An 18,375-nucleotide genomic window follows, 5' to 3' on the forward strand; every position below is an offset into this window, starting at 1 on the left:
ACATTTATACAAACCAGACGTAGTGATGGAATCTAAGTCTCTATTTTTTCTTTCAGATGACGCTTCCTCCATTATCTGCGAGAATCGGGGGAGAGAAGAGTTTAAATAAAAATAATTTTAAAAAATAAGAAGGAATTTTTTTGTTCTTTTTTTTCTTTCCAAGACACAAGAATAACTGAAATCATTACATCTAAAACTTGTTCCATTTTCAAGAAACAGAATGAACCCTTGTGTTTTATCTTTGTATGTAGAAGTATGGTGTACATGGTAAGTGCATGAACATGTGTGTGAGTGCGGGTATACACATGTATACACATGCCTCAGCACGGAGATCAGAGGACAACCTCAGCAGCCAGTCCTTGCTCCTTAACTGCCATCTTGTTTCAAACACTGATCTTGATGTTCACTGCTGAGCATGCCAGTCTAGCTTATCCAAAAGCATCCGGGGTTCTCCAATCTCTATCTCCTACCTCACTATGGAGAGACTGGGATTACAAACACATGCTAATACACATGCTTTTAACATGGATTCTAGTGATCTTAAGCCAGATCCTTATACCTACATATCAAGCACTAGAGTGAGAATTTTGTTTGCTTAAAAACCCCAGTTATGTTATGTGAGTATGGTCTATGTTTTAGTCTCAGGTGTGAGATGTGGTGTTGCTTCAGTTTATCCACAGCTGTTGACTATGACTGTCTCATGCTCTAAAAGGGCATAACTTTTGGCAGCTGCATATAGTTTAATTCTAGGGACTGTGGAGAAGGAATAAATGCCATAACTCTGAAAGGGTCACTAGGTGCTCTGAAGAAGATTAAGAAGAAGACAAGGAGGAGGAGGAGCAAGAGGAAGAAGAAAGATGAAGAAGAGAAGAGGAAGAAAAGAAAGAAGAGGAAGGAGGAGAAAGAGAAAATGAGTAGGGGAGAGAGGAGGAGGAGAATAAGGGGAGGAAGAGAAAAAGAAGAGGAAGAAGGAAGAGGAAGAGAAAAGGGAGAAGACAAAGGAGGAGAAGGAAGAAATGAAATGAAGAACAGGAAAAGCAGAAAAGAAGAGGAAAGGAGGACAAAGAGGAGGAGGAGGAGGAGAAAGCAGTGGCTGCTGCTTCTGCTACTCCACCTGCTGCTGCCTCTGCTGCTCCTCAGCTGCTCCTGGTTGCTGTTGTTGCAGTTTGACAAGAAGAACTTAGGAGACAAATATTGGACTGGCCCCAAGAAACATGAAGTCTCTAATCAACAGAAAGTAGCCTATAGAGGTCTATGCCCCTTGGCTCCTCTAACCTTCTTTCTCTCCTACCTAGTGTTCAGGGATTGGAAGGGATTAGGGTGGAGTAAATGTTGGAAAGGAGGTTAGAGGTATAAAAACCCAATAAAGTAATTTAAAAGTAAGCCAGTAAAAAGGCTTCTTTTATTCACAGAGCCATCTCCTCAACCTACAAAGCCTCTTCCTAGTCAGATATGCATTGAAATAGTCAGATGTCTTACACTACATGCTCACAGTAATACATATAGGGCATTAAAAATGATGATTGTTTCTGAATTTTTGACTCTCAAGAACCTAAATTGAAAATTAAAAAGAAAAATAAGCCTTTCAACTTCCCATACTTGGCAAGCCCATTTTTGCTTTGTAATTATTGTGCTTAGTCATGACAGTGCAGTAAGAACATCGCAGTAACAAGAGCAATAAGGTCATGATTAGATGTAGAATAATTAACCACTGTTGTAAACTGCATGCCAAGATAAAAACCAAACCTTAGCACCCATTATGACTTTCACCTGTTATATAACTATTGGTATCTATCAGTGCAGTCAAATCAAGTCTGAGAGCAGAAGAAACAGTCTTTCCTAGGGAAGAGAATACTAAATGGTTATGCTATACCAAATGTTAAGTCCCAAAAATGTGTATACACATAACATTATATAGACTCAGGAAGGGTTATTTATGTATTTAGAAATATATATGTTTGTATTAATATATGTATATAACGACAATTAATTTTAAAACACCATGAATTTGAAAGAGAGCAGGGACAGAGGTAAGGCTTGGATGAAGGAAAGGGTGGTATTAATTATATCTGAAACCCACACATGGCCTTCAGAAGCAGCATGGGCCTGGACATCACCATGGCCTCAGGTGGCAGAGCAGGCTATTCACATAAGCTGTGTCTCACTACTCTCATGTCTCCAGTTGTGCCTTTCTTCATTTCGCACAAAAAACTCCACTTCTCTTCTCTCTCATCTTTCTCCCATATACTTGCTTATCATAGGGACACTGAATGGGCCTCTGGCAGTCTTCTGCTAGCCTACACCTACAAGTGGTCTCTCAAATTTTTTAAAATAAAAAGCTATATCTTTAATTATGGGAATAAATGGAATTTCCGAAGAAGAAAATGGCAACTTAACTCTATGTCAACTGCATTTACTCAATACCACAAACTCAGTGTCCTTCTGTCTCCTCTGTTACTTCCTTGATCATTATTACAGTCCTCCAATATGCTCTCATAAAGGCAAATATGGATATTTTGATAACTCCGGAGTTCCCTTTGTCTGAACTCCAGAACATTTCCACCATTGTCCATATCTGTGGAGATCTGAATATTTGCCTTTTTAATCCTGGTACACTGTTCATCTACTTAGACATCATACTATATACCAGCATCTCAGTTCTAATGTACTGGACCCAAGAAAAGAACTGGAACATTTTCCTCCATGTACAGCACCTTCAAATTTGCTACACCCTGCCCACAATCTACACTGGCAAATTCTCCTTTTAATAGAACCTTGAGGATATGTTGAGAATTTGATAGCAAATTTTTAAAAACTTTAAGTGCAATTGCAACAAAAAATGTGTTATCTCATAAGTAAAGCTCTTTATTATATAAAGAGATTATATAAAGTTTTTAAATTCCCATAATCTTATATGATAAAGTCTTAGGTCTTTTGTGCTTAAAACTGTGTCTTTATCCAACGATGCCTCCATTAAGGATAATTTCACCATATACCCAGCAATAAGTTACTGTTCTATTAGCTCCAATATAAAAAAAATCATCACTATATTATATAGCTAAAAATCTACCAATAAATTAAGATATGAGCACAGTTCTCTATATATTATGACGGATCATATTTCTATTATTTCAAAGTTGATCTGTCTTGACAAGTATCAAGTAATAAACCTAATTCCTCAAAGATCAGGACTGCAGTCTTGGTACTCATCTGGTCACTAAACATTTCTGGTGTTTTGGCAGGTTCTTGTTTTTTTTTTTTTTTTTTATGATTTAGAACTAGGTTCAACTCAATTTTAAATTCTAAAACTCAACTGATCAGACTCAAACAGATCAGTTCCCATACAATTCTAAATATTCAAGCTAGGCTGAATGATGAACTCAGGAAAGGATAATTGGATTCTAATTCTTCTCTCTATAATTTGTTATTCAGTTTTTTTTTTTTTTTTTTTTTTTTTTTTTTTTTTTTTTTGGCTAATGGGTACAGCCTTTGTTTTCAGCTATTAACCTGTTTTTATAGAAACTTTATGGTGGAGATGTGTCTATAATGGAAAGATCTCTGCTCTTACTTACATGGGTCCATGTATTTAAACCTGAGTTCCTGTCTTATACATTGGTACTCATTTGGACTATAGTAAATCAGGCATGACTACCCTTCAACACTTGCCAAACAGTTGTAAGTCAGGATAAGATGAGAAACCTCTCTCAATAAAATCATCATGGTCTCCCCATAATTTAACAATCAAGGCTTTTCCCCCCATATTAATTGTTTCAGGCACTCAGGCTAATTTCATTGACTTTTTTCATAGGAACTGTAGACAAAGCAAGCTGCAATCAATTTCTAAACAATACGGCATGAGTGAGGACCATGCTCAGGCAGTATCCAATTCTATTTTGTAAATGATGTTTTTAAAAGATGGATCCTCTTGTATTGGACATTATGGCACCTCTCCATAGGGTCTGAAATTACAGTATCTTCATTCACCTAACCTAAACATGAGGTCACCACACAGAAGTGCATCACAGGGCATGAAGAGATGGCTCAGAAGTTAGGTGCAGTTACTTCTTTTCCAGAGGACCCAGATTTAATTCCTGGCATGATGGCAAACAACCAGTTCTAGAAGATTAATGTTCTCTTCTGGCCTCCATAAGTACAAGACATGCACGTGGTATGCAGTCATGTATACAGACAAACACATATACACATACAATGAAAATAAAATATTTTTAGATTATATTGATAAAAAGTTAATAAGAATTAATACAAGAAAGTTAATGGTATGCAAGAGGTACTTAATGCTCTCATAAATATTAAAATTTGGCCAATTTTCTAAGCATTGAGAAAGACTGTTGGTTATCATTTTAATCACTTTTTCAAATGCAAAGAAAATAAAATTTATTTTCTCGTATTTTCTATGGTACATAAAGATTCTGTAGGAAATAATTTGTAAAATTACTAAAGAAAGCACCATAAACATAGACTTGCTATCTGATGCTAACTGATATTTATGAGGTTAGCATGTACATAGGAAGTACTCAGAAAATAATGACTCAAAAAAACAAAAACAAGAACAAAAACAAAACCAAACCAACCAAATAAAAACCCAGAGAAATATATTTAAAGAGAAAATTTTATATTTATTTCAAAGCATAATCAAAATTATATTCCTTTTTCTTGAAATCATGAACTAAAGCTTCCGCTGAATGTAAGTTGCTAAGCAACCAAGACTGATCAGAAATGATGTTTCCATCCAACAGCATCTTGGTCATATCACCAGCATCACTGTCCACACACGGGGACATCAGGCAGAAGTCATGATTAGGTCCCCATGTTATTATTCCTCCAAAAATGGATACTCTGGGTGGTCAGCAAGGCTAAATAGGAAATGAAAACAAACATGAGCAGAATGGTTTATATCTGCATCTAGAGCCACCATTGAGGTGAGAGCTAATTGTTTCATTCTCTGATTAGTTGAAGAATAAGATATTATTGAAGTATTTTACAAGGTTTTATCAGAAATGTTTTTTTAAATATTATCTATAGTTGTTTAAAATTATGTTCCTTCACCTAGAACAGAAAACACAAAGACCAGTGTTCACAAATACTCATCTCCCTTAGCATCCTTCATGCATCAGTCAAAGAAAGAAATGCCAAAATCCTTTCCAACTTTAGTCTTCGATATAAGGAGAAAAGCATTATGTGATGTTAGTTCAACACACACACACAAAAATCTTAACATCTGCCATTTATGCCTACTACTTTCACTTCCATTTAACTCTTAGTAATCTATTAATTATTCACTCACTTCCATTAACTATAATGTACTGTTTTAGACTGAATTAGAGAAAGAATGTCAGTTTAAAAAAATGAAAAAAAAATAAAAAAATGAGTTTCCATGTCCAAGGAAATAACAGTAAAATTTATAAATCTCTATATATGAATAACAATCCAAAAATGCAGTGATAAACTTTTAATTGATAAAATGTGGCAAGAAATGTTTATTATTTATACCAGTGACTCAATCACTGAGCTATATCCCTTTCTGAGCCTTCATTCTGCTCTATACTATCAAAAATAATAATGATAATAATATATTCACCAATTTTATATTGTAGATTTTCTAATCTTCCTTCAAATGTTATCCTATTTTCTTCTCCTGAGAATGAAAATTTTTTCAAGCAGAAAATAGATAGATCATTAGTTAGATAGATAGATAGATAGATAGATAGATAGATAGATAGATAGATAGGATGATATAATATGATATGATATGATATATTTGCACATATATGTGCATATGTGCATTCTATGCTTGTCATCATTTATAACCTATGTTGCAGGATATTTGGTCACACTGTGAACCCCAAGATTTTGTTGTTTACTGGAAAAAACCTGTTTCTAGCTCAGCCCTAGCACACATGTTTAATCCAAAAGCTTTCTGCTTGTTGTAAACAGGATTAAATAAAGCCAACCATAGGACAAAAGGGTGAGCAAACCAGTTGACAGGAAGCGAACATGGAAAAAATAGAATAAGAGGAAATCGGGAGGACAGATAGAGAGATGCACAGGAAGTAGAAAGAAAGGACATTCAGATTGAGGGATTTTTTTTTTCTTTTTGAGACAACGTGGAAGAGAGCATCCTTTGGAGACATTAGCTGAGGAGGAAGGACATCTGGATGCTTTCCCTGTCTCTCTAGCCTAGCAAGCTGGCACACCAGCATCTGCCTCCTGAGTTTTCATTGGTAAAAATGAATGATTGAAATATTGTTAAGAAAAAGTAAGTACCCAAAGTGGGCGTGACCAGTGGACTCTCAGATTGACTCCCTGTAAACTGGTTGCTTGTTCTATCCCGAGACCTATGGTTGAGTTTATTTAATCCTGTTTACAAAAAGCAGAAAGCTTTTGGATTAAGTTCACAGCATGATCAAATATTCTGCAACAAACCTATGTCCAGTATCAAACTTGTAACCCTAAGAGCATAAAGGGTAATTAAGATCTTTGGGTAGCTATTAAAGCTCTGAAACTTTTTCTCAAAGGTTCTCTTGTTATTTTTGAATATGACTTTCAAAACTTTCTCTGTGTTTAGTGCTGATATGTTCACATTTCAGAAATTTGGAAACAAATATTATATTAACTATCTCCATGGAAAATGTGCTGCAGCCAAATAGGCATTTAGTTTCTGAACCAACATGAATGGAAGAGGGAAGAAACCACTTGAATTGAAACACATTGAGCCAAGGTGTTCCTCAACATTACTTACAACTCTGCTGGAAGGTATCGAAAGTTTTTGTTCAGGCTATCTAGTGTTTTCATGCCCTCAGGGGACAACTGAAATCCAAAAACCTGTCAGAAAAGCACAAAGGTTTTAACATTTGAATGACTCACATATTAAGTCTCAAAGGCAATGTAATTAGTCCATTCCTAAAAATGATGACCATTGTTTATCAAAACATTCATGGTTAATCAATACCAAGTAAAAATGAAAGAAATTGCTTTTGAGATATATTAAAATTGCATAATACCACAGACAATGGGTAATCTCAAGGATAGCTTGTGAAGAAAAAATGCTGACTTCATAAACACGCTATGGTACAGTTTCCAAGAAATCTAGAATAAAGTTTTGAAATACCTCAAACAAATCATTATCTTGTATGGGGAGTTTGATTTCTGGGACCCATCAATAAATAATTAAAATGTAAACAGTGAATATTCGATGTTATGGAAGTTAAGACTTATCCAAATTAATGTAGAATTTAAAAGCTGGTTTTAAAAGATGTTCTTATTTAAATTTGAGAGGTTTTAACTTTAAAATGATTTTCTATATATGCTCGCATCTGAAAATATACACAGGGTTAGGTCCTTTGGTGCTTTAAAAATATGGAGACAGAGAAAGATGGAGAGAGGGACAAGGAAATTTGTCAACAGTTTAACAACTGATAAATCTACTACAAAGTACAATCTGGGTGGTGAGCAAGAGTAAATAAAATAGGGAAACAGGGAAAAGAACTCATAAATGTAACTGCTATACATAAGTTATTAAAATTAAATTCATATGTGGATTTATATTTCACGACCCATAACAGCTGCATTCTAGAGAACAGTTTAGGGGGAAATAACACAAACCCTTGGTAAAATAGGGAAGTAGACTCTTGTCTAACAAGCAAAAGGCTGTGAGCTCAAACATAAAGTGAAAACATGAAGACAGTAGTATGTCCCCTTTGTTCAGGAAATAATGAAAAGCGAATGAAAACAAGAAAAAATGGGAAGAAGGTCATTCAGCAAACATTTCTAAATTATATAAGTACTATTGAGACAATGAAGTTCAGCAGACTACTTATGATCCACAGTTCTGGGTCTGAATACTGTTCAAGTGTTTTATCTCCTTCAGGCACAGAAGTGTTGTCTATTTCCTTCCCCTCGAATCTTGGCTGCAGTGTACTTGTACTGGACATTTGAACTTTATACACCCAATGATGGATCAACTCTCTGTCATAAAAGGCTTCTCATTGCCTTGGTTTAGAGATAAATGCAGGAGCAAAACCTGGAAAAATGTCAGTACAAAGCCTATATGGAATTGAGGAAAAGCTCAATCAGTCGTCTGAGCTTGAGAGGCCTCATCATCCTGAAAATATGTATAATGGTTCCTTGACGATATGTGAAGGGACTCAGTGTAGACATGAAATTTTCACTAAGTTCAGGCTAAAGTAAGGCAAGGTTTTATATCAACAAACACTAAGGTAAATGAAAGTTCTTTATATTAAACATCTACTTAAAATAGTTCCTATAGTAACTGCTAATATTTTATACTAAAATAAAATATACTTAATTGATATTTTAAAAAAATTAACTTAGGTAAATGTGTATGACTGGCACACACAATTATCTGGTATATGTGTGCAAGTGTATGTATGTATATATGTATGTGTGTATGTATATTAATGTTAGGATACTTGAGCATGCATGGAAATAATAGTAAACCAAAAGAAATTTCTAAAATCAAAATTAATGAGTAGAGATCCCTCATTTCAGAAAATAAAGAATAAGTCCATGGGAAAAGGTTATATAGTACTTGGCTGAAAATGAAAACAAAATTCTATGACTTTTCCAACACTAAACCTGTCATGTCATGGTGGGTTTATGTCATAGACAAAACATTTCTCAATGCACTTGAAAACTCACATGCCTAGGAAATCCTAGGGATATGAGCTTGATCTCAAATGTATTCTGATAGCTTTGAAGGAAGCAAGCATATGGAAGATGCTGTATAAGAACCCTTAGGACCAGAGCTCATCACCTGCAAATTCTCTCTCATCTCATTCTCTTTGAAACTCTGGGCCAGGGGCACAATCCCACGTTGAAACAGGTATCGAAGTGCAATTAGGGCAGGGCTTCGCTTGTTCTTTTTGGCCACATCACAAAGAACTGGATCATTCAAGAGAACTGGGGAGTTCTGGTCCACCCTAGAAGGAAAGTAGGAATGAGCTCATGAGGCCAAGCTTTTGGTTATATTACAGTAATTCAAAACACATTATATGGCCCACTCTAGCCCAGATGTGATGGCTATGCATATGGTTATGCCCAGCTTTGTCAACTGGACAAAATCCAGAATCACCTAGAAGATGAGCCTCTAGGATTCCTCTGTAAGATTATCTTATTATGGAAACTGATAAGGAGAAGACCCATTTTAGTTTTGGCTGAGACCCCAACCTGTATAAAGGGAGAAAGTAATCAGAATCTTAGTGTTCATCATACTCTGCTTCTTGAATGTAAGAAGTGGCCACCCAGCTCAAGCTCCTGACACCTTGACTTGCTCCTTTTCTAGTCTGTGCCCTTGAATTGTGACCTATAATAAGCACTTTCACCCTTAATTAGCTTCTGTCAGAATGTTTTATCAGACTAACAGGAAAAGAAACTAAGATACTGCTTCACCAGGTTCTTCTAAAGAAAGATTCCCCCCTCTCCCTGAGAACTGAGTGTTGGGGTGCTAGTTAACATTCTTCCTTCAGGTTTACACTCTGTAACTTATTACCATTCTTTATATCGCTGGGTTCCCAGAGCACCGTAAGCAACAAGAACAATGTCTTTTGATTTGCAGTAATCTAATAGTTTACTCTGGTTCAAATAGAGATGACATTCAACCTACCATAGAAAATGATAGAAAGATATTAGATTTTATCAAATGTTTATGTTATGATGAATATAAATGCTTAAAGTCAATAAAGTAGAAAAAGAAAATTATGCAATATTGCCTTTGAATTAAAAAGAACAAACTCCTTTAATTTTTTGAAGGACAAAAGAACTGATTTGGGAGCATTCTTCTGATAACATTTGACTGGGCAAGTTTTTGTGTCAAAAAATATATATTTGAATGACAGCTAGATAGTTGATTGGGTAAAGATTCTAGCTGCTAAGTTTAATAAAATTTTTAGGATAGACCATAATTAGATGGAGAGAAACATAAAATCTATGCAAGTCCTGGCCACTGACTAATTTTTATCTTCACCCATTTTTTCAATGAACTATCTCATGTCTACTCTGTGTATTTATTTCAGGAAGAAGTTCACTTTCTCCAGGCCTCAACTTCTGTCTGATGGACCAACACCAAGTGTCCACATTGCCTTTGGGTACCATAGCATGTCTCCGTTCTCACCAGTTCTCTAAGAGTTCAAGGTTAAATTTATAATACCCCATGTCTTTGAAACAATGATGCTGCTCTTAGAAACTTTTTTCCACAAGATGAAAGCCACTTGGACAGAGGGCAACTAAATGGGCATCAGTTGTACAGAAGTGAGGAAAATACTGACAGATGGAGAGGGAATGCAGATCCTCACCTGGTTGCAGACAGGTTTGTACTTCAGTCCTGGCTTGTTGAGGATTCACTCTAGCTGCCTGTGGTTAAAGTTGGACACCCCAATGGACTTGACCAATCCTGCATCCTTACACTCCTTCAACCTCTGGTAATGAGAAAGAGGCAATAAAGGGTCATACTTAAAAGAGACTCCATGGATAGAGAGTATATGTACCAGTTACAGGAAAAATTTCCCAGAGCTAAACATATTGTTCACTGGTAGAACACTTGCCAGTGTGTACAGGACCCTACGTTGACCACAGGCACTAAAGGTGGGAGGAGTTTTTGCCCAGGTGATCAGTGGATTTAAATCCAAAGAAGTCAAGATAAAAATGATAATAAAGCAGAAGAAATTGGCCAAAGAGGATTTCTGTAACATCACTAGAAAATCAAGGATATTACTATATAAGGTGGCAAAATACCCATGTGCCTCCTGTCCTGTGCCCTTCTTCATTTCACACATTTACATTTTAGTGATATTTCCCTCCCCTTCCACTCCAGCAAATATCTATGAGTAAAATGAGTTTCTATAACCAAGGGAAAATGAGCTGATTATCCCTCTCTCTTCTTGCTTTACTGTCATTTTGAAAAGTACTCACCTCCCATGTGTCACAGAAATCCACAGTGTCCAATAGAAATTCCCCTTTCTCATCTTATGGAGATTCATTATCCCCTGGCTGGAAGAGAAGCAACTTTAAAACAATCTCACAACATATGTATCTTGTTTACAGCAATGTGTTTAAGACTATCTTGGAGGAGCTGGAGAGATAGTTCAGTGATTAAGTGGGTCCTGGGTTCAATTTCCAGGACATACATAGTTGGTCATAACTATCTGTCATTCCAGTCCTATGGGACCCAATGCCCTCTTCTGACTTTCACATGCACCAGGTATGCACATGGTGAGCAGCCATACACACAAGAAAAACATTCACAATAAACAAAAATATACCTTTTAAAAATTTTAAAAGATTATCTTGGAAATAAGACAGTAAGCAGCCATAAGTGAGTGAGGCATCATTCTATATACTGTGTTTAAAAACTGATATGCATGTGGAGTTGCACTATCTTTGGAAGCCTAGTCTGCTGAATTCACTTGAATTAATTTTATGAATAATTAAATATTTTCTTTCTTATAATAATTTTAATTTTGAAATTATAATATAGTTAAATCATGTCCCCCTTTCCCTTTTCTCCCTCCAATCCCTGGCTACATATTTTATTTGCCTACATGTGTCCTTGCTTCCTCTCAAATCCATTGCCTGTCTTTCTTTAATTGTTGTTATACACACACACACAAAACACACACAAATACACTCACTTATATGTTACTGAACTTCTGAGTATGTGTGTGTGTGTGGATATATATTCAATACACATAAATAATGAAATGAGACATCCTAGTTGAGTTGTATTCTTTCTTTTGGGAAAAAAAAAACTTCATAATCACTGGGAAACCAAATCATTTCATGATTATCTACAGCAAGAATTTATATCAATCCTGTTCAAAAATAAGTAATGAATATGACCACATGTGGGCCTAGATAGAGACATGTGAGCTAAGCATGTCCAATCAGAACTGTACACAGGATTGATGTTAGTAAGAAAAGATGCAAAGAAGCTATAAAGCGTTAAAGAACTTGAAGCTAAACTCTTAAGGCACCATTCGCCACCAAGAGAGAAAAAGGGGATAAATCCTAAGCAAACATCTAGTAATACAGATTGAGAAGATGTGTAATCCAAGTTTTCCTGGAAGTCACTTCTAGTCAGTGATTCTGGAAATTGCTTGGTTATGTAAAGCCATAATCCAATAAACCCTTTGTGGAACAATCTCAGAAATTTATTAACATATAAGTCAACTTTTATGAAGTTATAATAGTAACTTATCTCAACCATCCATAAAAATGATACCCATGCTCCTATGTAAAGATATGTACATTTGACAATACCTTCCCTGCCTTCATTGGCACTGGGCAATGTATGAGGTAAAGATCAACATAATCCAGCTGAAGGTTTTTCAGTGATTTTTCCAAAGCAGACTTGACCAGATCTGGTCAAAAGCAACCGCACCAAAGCTAGAGATGTTGAAGAATAGAAGTTAAGCTGAATTAATAGATGACCCAAATATGCATATTAATTTATCCTAATGCTGAAATATTGTTTATACTTGAAGGAAAAGTATAAGCATTCCTTTCAACTCAGTGTTTACTCTTACTTAACAATGAGAACTCAAATATGTTTGGGGGTTAATATTAGCTAATTTAATAAACAATAAAAAATTATTCAAGAAATAAAATACACACTAATAAAATAATGTCCAATAACTAAATTATTTTCATATAGAGATAAATCTGTTTTTACTCTTCCTTACCCATTTATGCAATTGACATCTTTAACCAATTTCTCATGCAGTAGTATAATTTTTACTGCCTTACTATATTTCAATTATTTGCATACTATACCTTTGTAGTGATGAACAGGTCTTCTCTCTTTACAACCCCAGCTTTAATCTTGCTTTGAATTGCCTGTCCTATCTCCTCTTCTACTTGGTATGCATAAGCAGTATCAATATGGCAGTACCCAACATCTAGAGCTAGGCATGCAGCCTCCAGTGACTTACTCTTGGGAACCTAGGGAAGGAACCAAAGAAGGCATTTAGAGATGCCTGTTCTGAGAACTAGCTCAAAGTGAGCCTAGATGGGAGATTACTATACCACAAAGAATTTTGTCTTTCAAAGTCATCCTAAGACCAGTTGTTAGGAAAGAGCCTAGTACCCCAATCCTTGCATTCCCACTTTCTATTGTATAAAACCCAATGAAATCTCCAGAGATATTGTAATTGTCACAGAAAAGTATCTTCACAGAATCAATGTTTGCCTATATTTTGTCCCATGTTCGAGCTAATGAGGCAAAATTGCTGTCTTGTGGTCTTTTTAAAATTAACAGCAAGACATTTGCACCCAAGAGCCTGTCTATACCCATGCAATCCTGGTTACTTACTGGCACTGATGGATGCTCACCCTGGCTTCAGTGGCCTGCTAGAAGGTCACACTAAATGTATGTAGTAGGATGACTAAGCAAACTGAACACAAGGAAGTCTGCTTGGGACAGAACAATTACACAGACACTCCTTCTACTCCCAGCTAAGACACTGTTACAAAAGGATGCAAATGCAAAGATCACGGATACGAAGCAAGGCCAGGTTAATAATAGATAGGGACTTGGAGAGAAAGTACTGTCCTATTTTAGTCTTTCTACATATTCATTCTCTTTTTCTGAGAGACCTAAATACAGACAGAAAAAACACCTAAAGTAAGAGTATATCCTTATTTAAAGTACCTTAACTACATCATGTTAGAGGTTATTTATTTCGGGTATCAGCCTCTTCAATCAAAGATTATTTGTTTTAAAAAGACATGGCTAGAATTAAATCTAAAATTATTGCCCTGGCTGCCAGATTTGAATAACGATATGACTGGGGTTTTGTTAAAGGATTAGGGTGTGGGCTAGGGAGATGTCTCACTCAGTAACACCCTTGCAGACAACTTTGGTATCTTAGTTTGGAACCCAGCTCTCTTGTAAAGCAGAGTATGGCATGCAGACCCAGTGCATGAGGAGGCAGCATCAAGGTGAGCCCTGGAGCTCACCCCTGAGCACTACAGACTCGGTGAGACACTGGGTTCACACAGATGAAGCATGAGCATTGGAGGGCGGCTTTGACCTCTTACTTCCTCAGACATTGTTCACAACACACAAAGACACATACAATCATACAACACTTACAAAGGGTTGAAAAAGTAAATAAGAGTAGCTTTTTCATTGTCCTAAGAATCTCTACAGTTATCTTTTCACGATAAAAGACAGTGACTAAAATTCTGGCTTCTACCACCTTTTCTGGAAACCTGCCCTGACTTATCCAAGAGTAAGGACTCTGTGAGTTATCAAAGCTGAGGCTCCAGTAGTGGCCTTGACCTATTCCTGATATTGTGCAACTTTGCAAAAGTAACAAATCCTGTGTATATCTCCGGATTTCTCTGGAGTCTAACAGGAAGAAGATGGACATATTTGACGTCAAGGGAAGAGGTCCTTTGCCATACATTTAAAAGGTATCAGGAGGAATAGAAAACAGGAAAGGCCCTCCAGGTTCACAAACAGTCCACTTGATGTTTTTTGTTCTGAGCACAACCATGTTCTAAATCCAATATACACTAATGAACACCAATAACGCACATTTATCTTTACTAGGTCCTCCTTCTCCCCATCATAATGGTGCACTGTAAAATTCCAGAAAGTTTTCCACAGTTGAGAGTTATACATGGGAGACCTCACTAAGTTCTGGTAAACATTCACTGTGAGATATTGATGGCTACCCTGAAACAAAACCAAAGTGTATGCAAATATTTGTTTCAGGCATTAGTCTCCGACATTGGTTCCCAACCTTCCTAATGCTGCAACTCTTTAATTCATTGCCTCATGTTGTGGTGATCCCCAGACATAAAATGAGTTTGGGGTTCCAACTCACAGATTGAAAACATACAGGAAGCCACCCTGAATGTTCATTTCCGGCATTTTGCCCTTTTGCAATGAAAAAGTATGTTGTAGGTTATGGACATAAAGAGAACTCCCCTCCCCCACTGCAACCAAGAAAGCAGATAGGTAATCTGGTGACTTTCTTCTCTTCTATCAATCTGTGAAGCATGGATACAAGAAAAGCATAGTGCCCAGAATTGTTAGGTAATGGGTCTGTCCCTTTAAGTGTGGAGCTCACAGCCAAGTTCTCTCTTAGAGCTGGAAGGTCCCAAATGGGAACAGTAGATTCACAGGCATGCCTAGGCCAGAAAAGTAAATCCAAAGGGAAATACCAAAACAAAACAAAACAAAACAAAAACAAAAACAAAAAGAGTCACATCCCTCAGAGACCAGATTCCCTGTCAGATAGCAAAAATAACAAGGAAGAAAAACTTTCTCCCTGTCCCTGAATTTGCTTACTGAGTTATAATAAATGTTCTAGTGCTGCTGAGGCATGTACCCTATAGCTTCATTATATGCTGCACTAACACCCGCCACAAGAGAAAATGTCTTTAGAGTTTGTCCCCCTTTGTTTCCCTTAAGCATGCCTCCCTACTGATTCACCAGGAGCAGGGGTCTTTCCTCAGAGAAAAGCAAGCATGAATATAGCTAGGTCTCCCAACTACAGCCACCAATTTCAACTACTGCTGTAACCTCTATTTATCAAAAACAATCAGCAAGCAGGGGATACACAATCAGACCCTGATGCAGGGCAAACCTAACTTTCTTCTGCTCTCTTGTACATGAATTAGCTCTAGCCTGAGATACTGACAATCCTGTATTCTTACCTCCTTGGGTTTATAGGTGCCAAAGCCCAGGGCAGGAATGAAGTGGCCATTGTTTAGTTTGACACAATGCTGTTTGGAGCTCATTGTCTCTCACTCCCCTGGCTAAGCACTTCCTGAGTTTTCTGTTGCCCTGAAGTGGAAGTGGGTAAACATCGTATATCAATTTCCTGTTTAATGGTTAACAAGGGACACTCCCTTTCTGGAAGTTAGCCATGCTTACTCACTGGCTAATGTTTAACTATCTGCTATCCAGCTAATGATTAATCAGTGCTACTGTCTGGCTAATGGTTAACAGTACTGTTGTGTGCCTACTGTTTAAATACTACTATTGTCTGTCTAATGGACACCAACACAAAGGAGGAGTCAGAAATTTAAAGAAGTATTCCACAAATAAGAAGAGAGACCACTCATTTTCATATAAAGGATAAATTTCAAATAAAGTACTATAAAATGATAAAGTACGTTTTCACTGTGGTTTTTCTCTTCTTTATCTCACATATTAAATACTATTAGAGAAGAGATTGGTTGAACAAATATAATACTGAAGATACTTATTTTCATTTGTCCATTATGAAGCCTCTACTTGAACATGCATCACTGAAAATCATGAGTTACTTCGTGCCCTGTAAACATAAAGAAAAAAGAAGCCACACTTGAGCACTTAAAGTGATAGGGGCATCAAACCACCCAAAATTTTTTTGACTCAAAATTTTTCCTGTGTACAAGAAATGCAAAGATAAGATGGTGCAGAAACTGAGGGAATGGCCAAGGAATATCCAGCTCAACTTGATTCCCATCCCATGGGCAAGTATCAGTCCCTGAAAGATGTTATGTTATGGTTGGAGACAGGAAGGAAGCTAGCAAAACTGTCCTCTGAAAATCTCCATCCAGCATCAGACTAAAACAGGTGCAGAGGCCCACAACCAAACTTTGGATGGAGCTCAGGGACTCTTATGGAAGAGTTGAGGGAAGGATTGAGAGTCCTGAAGAGGGTAGAAACCCTATAAAAAGACCAAGAGTCAGCTAAACTAGATACTTGGGGGCTCTCAGAGACTGAATTATCAACTAAAAAGCATACTCAGACTCAACCTAGCACAAACACACACACACATAGTAGAAGTACAGCTTGTGTCTCATATGGGTCCCAATAACTGGAACAGGAACGTTCCTTAAAACTGTTGCTTGTGTAGTCTGTTTCCCTAACTGGGCTACCTTGTCTGGCCTCCTGGGAGAGAATACATCTAGCAATGCAGAAACTTGATGTGCCAGGGGTAGGGGTATACCCAGGATACCTCCACCCTCTCAGAAGAGAATGGGAGAGGGTAGAGACAGTATAAAAGGGGGAGCAGGCGGGTAGTGATCAGGATGTAAAGTGAATAAATAAATTAATTAATGGGAAAAATAGTTCATGAACTGAATTTAGTCTTCTCAGAATTTTTTAAAAACAAAGAGATCATCAACTAAAACTGAATTTTTTTTATTTATCATTCCATTCATTGACATCTCAAATGATATCTCACTTCCTGGTTACCCCTCCACAAAACCCCCCATCCCACATCAACCCTCTCCTCCATCCCCTTTGCCTCCATGAGGGTGCTCCCCACCCACCCTCTCCCGCCCTACAGATTCAGCATCTCTCTATGCTGGGCCATCAAACCTCCATGGGACCAAGGTCCTCCCCTCCCATTGATGTCAGGCAAGTCCATCCTCTACTACATATGTATCTGGAGTCATGGATCCCTCCCTGTACACTCCTTGGTTGGTGGTCTAGCCTCTGGGAACACTGGATAGTCCAGCCAGCCTATGTTGTTTTTCCTATGGGGTTGCAATCCCCCTCTGCTCCTCCAGTCCTTCTGTCACTTTCCCCACGGAGTCCCTGAACTGTCTGATGATTGGCTCCAAGCATCTACATCTGCACTGGTCAGTTGTAGGCCAGACCTCCCAAGGAGCAGTCATACCAGGTTCCTGTCAGCAAGTGACTGCAGCAACAGTGTAGAGTTTAGTGTCTTCTTTTTGAAATTACTCACTGTAAATTTTTTCATTTTTTTTCTATTATCATTTTCACAAGTGTTACACTGAAATATAGTAAAGGAGACAGCACGGAATAGTGCTTAGTGGTTGATAAAGAACTGGCAGCTACTGGATTTTTGTTTTTTGCAACATGTAACATGACTTAAACACTACTATAACATTCACTTCTTAAGTCAGTTTGCAACATTTGTTTCAAATAAGTACTTGTGTATATATGCTGGGTGTACCAGAAGAATGTGTCTAATCACTTGGGGGTGTGATGACCAACATTCATGTGAGACCCAGCTTTATATGGGTGCTGGGATACAAACCCTGCTCCCATGACTTCGTAGCAACCACTCTTAACCACTGGACCATTTCTCCAGTCCCTGATTTTAGAACTATAAATAATATGTTAAAATGCAGATCAATAGCTTATGTCCTTGTTCAACATTCATAAAAGAACTAAATTGAAAATAATCAGACTATTATGAGATTTAGAGTAGGAGAATAATTTTAGTAAAGTATTGATGAGATAGATATTTTTATTCCATTAAACCTAAAATATATAGATTTCCACTAAAGCAAAACATATGGGACTAGAATACATGATAATTTTAAATGTCATGTGGCCATATCATGTGCATTACATACAAGTCAGGT

The 18,375-nt window shown here is 37.1% G+C and overlaps 1 pseudogene across 1 annotated transcript; it reads right to left on the reverse strand.

Moving 5' to 3' along the window:
* Nucleotides 1-4,616: 4,616 nt before the first annotated feature.
* On the reverse strand, nucleotides 4,617-15,829 carry LOC110308619 (aldo-keto reductase family 1 member C13-like; annotated as a pseudogene). Its single transcript, XR_015045486.1, has 9 exons — nucleotides 15,703-15,829; nucleotides 12,808-12,975; nucleotides 12,304-12,420; nucleotides 10,948-11,025; nucleotides 10,332-10,454; nucleotides 9,530-9,639; nucleotides 8,795-8,960; nucleotides 6,761-6,843; nucleotides 4,617-4,874 (listed from the first exon to the last, which is right to left on the reverse strand). The product of XR_015045486.1 is annotated as an aldo-keto reductase family 1 member C13-like (transcript).
* Between the last annotated feature and the right edge of the window lie 2,546 nt (nucleotides 15,830-18,375).

The sequence above is a fragment of the Mus caroli genome, unplaced genomic scaffold, assembly GCF_978045245.1.
Source record: "Mus caroli unplaced genomic scaffold, Mus_caroli_1 scaffold_15, whole genome shotgun sequence".
Lineage (NCBI taxonomy): Eukaryota > Metazoa > Chordata > Mammalia > Rodentia > Muridae > Mus > Mus caroli.